Source organism: Coenobita brevimanus, chromosome 82, assembly GCF_032717465.1.
Source record: "Coenobita brevimanus isolate Jiangsu-jjx chromosome 82, ASM3271746v2, whole genome shotgun sequence".
NCBI classification, from domain to species: domain Eukaryota; kingdom Metazoa; phylum Arthropoda; class Malacostraca; order Decapoda; family Coenobitidae; genus Coenobita; species Coenobita brevimanus.
In genome coordinates, this window is record NC_137035.1 from 14,484,977 (window position 1) to 14,487,456 (window position 2,480).

The following is a 2,480-nucleotide window of genomic DNA, read 5'->3' on the forward strand; positions in this document are numbered from 1 at the left end:
CACTACCCTACCTTGTACCTCTTTTATTACCCCATCCATGAACAGATTGAACAACCATGGAGACATGACACATCCCTGTTTCAACCCAACTCTCAAAGAGAAAAATTCACTTAGTTCACCATCCACACGCACTGCAGCCTTCGCATCATCGTACATACTCTTCACAGCATTCAACAGCTTCCCATCTACTCCATATATTCTTAACACTTTCCACAATCCTGGTCTATCCACCCTGTCATATGCTTTCTCCAAATCCATGAAAGCCGCATACAACTTCTTTCCTTTCTCTAAAAACTTTTCCACTAAAGATCTAAGAATGAATATCTGATCTACACAACCTCTTCCCTTCCTAAAGCCTCCCTGTTCTTCTCCAACCAATTTCTCTGTTCTTTCTCTAACTCTGTCATTAAGTATCCTACCATACACTTTTCCTATTATACTAAGAAGACAAATGCCCCTATGATTACCACACACTTCTTTTTCCCCTTTTCCTTTGTACAAGGGAATAATTATACCTGACTTCCAATTCTCCGGGACTCTACCTTCCTCCCAGGCCAATCTGCACATCTTCCACATCCATCTCTCCCCCATGCTTCAGCATTTCACCACACACTCCATCAATTCCTGGGGCTTTCCCCGATTTACCTTTCTTCATTGCTTCCACAACTTCTATCCTACTGATTTCTTCCTGTCTTCTCACCTCCCTCCTTCTCCCAGTCATTCCCCAGCCACTTATACTCGCATTACTTCCATCCTCTATGTTCAACATTTCCTTAAAGTATTCTCTCCATCTGCTCACTTTTTCTCCCTTCTCCATTAGTAATCTACCATTTTTATCTTTCACTCCCCTGCTAACTTCACTTCCACCCTGTTTTACTCGTTTCACCTCTTTCCAGAACATTTTCTTACAGTCCCTCCACTTTACACTCAAATTCCTTCCAAATTCCTCATCCACTCTCTTCTTACTCTCTCTTACTAATCTTTTCACCTCTCTCTTTCTTTCTACATATAACTCTTTCTTCCGCCTCTCAACTTCTTCCACGCCCCTGTTTCTCATCTATTCATTGTATGCTTTCTTCTTGTATATATATATATATATATATATATATATATATATATATATATATAAAGTATATATATGGTATGCAGAGGGAGAGAGAGGGAGAGGGAGTGAAAAAGGAGTAAGCCTACTAGAAATCCATGAATACATGCAATCACGCACTAACGAACGAACGAACGCACACACACAGAGAGGTCGGCGTCCTGCACCTCTCTCTGACAGATGTGAACTAAAGGCAAAAAAGAGGATTAAGGAACTGTAGCTAAGTTTTCACGATTCTGTACTTTTCTTTTATATTTCTTCCAGTTATAATCAGTGTCTGTATATATATTTACTTTTTTCCGAGGACATTTGCTTTTTCCACCCTTGCAATCTCATATCCCACATTTCAGCAAAGTTTTTCGTATACCTTCCTGCATACCGACCTACCTACCAGACTACCTGCCTACCCACTTACCTACCTACCTACATGCCTACCTAACTTCCTGCCCACCCAACCACCTACCTACTTGCCTACCTGCCTTGTTACCTACCACTCTGCCTGCCTTCCTGCTTTCCGCCTGGATGCTGGGAGTGAGTGAAAATGGAATATAAACAACCCCCCTCCTTCGTGGGTTAAGGAACGGTCGATTACTCAGTGGGAGTTTGCCAGTTTGTTATGTCTATTGTCCATTTCTACTGACATTTTGCATTTCCTTTGGCTTTGTTCCACATGTATCAACACACGGTGACGAAATAGGCAATCCATCAAAAGGTTGGAAGATTCTGGATATTGTTTATGAGATGTGAAAAAGCATACGACGCTTTTCTGGCTCAGTAGGTACGTATTTATATATCGTTTCTCCGACACTTAGGGCCAACGGCCATACCACGTTGAGTGCACCGCTTCTCGTCCGATCAGCGAAGTTAAGCAACGTTGGGTCTGGTTAGTACTTAAAACACCAGATGCTGTTGGCATTAAGTTTTCTCAATTTTTTCTTTTTCTCCTGCCTCACACTAACATCCATGGAATGAGAGCAACAGGCGGCTAAAGATCCAAGGAATTTCCATATTTCTGCGACAGGATCTAATCTCGCGTGCACAAGCTGTCGCATTCATAAATTGTGAAGGTAAATCCCACTAATCCAAGCTATCTCTGTCTGTCAGTGCACGACTAGCAAGGCTGACTGATGCACCTACAGAAGAGAAGCACGTTCGTGAGGCATCACATACAGTGCATACGAATAAATATGTTAGATGGGTTTTCTGTTATTTAGTTTCTCTATTTAACATGCAGTACAAGCCAAAACGCTCTGGGGAACGTTGACCCTGAAGGCCAAGCAGGGACCAATGCATGAGTAAAAAAAAAAAAAAAAATATTGGTACCTAAGGGCACAGCAAATATGGAAATCATTATATTTACACGCATAATAATGAACTA

The 2,480-nt window shown here is 41.5% G+C and overlaps 1 pseudogene; it reads left to right on the plus strand.

Moving 5' to 3' along the window:
• Nucleotides 1-1,915: 1,915 nt before the first annotated feature.
• Nucleotides 1,916-2,017, plus strand: LOC145409732 (5S ribosomal RNA; annotated as a pseudogene).
• Nucleotides 2,018-2,480: the final 463 nt, after the last annotated feature.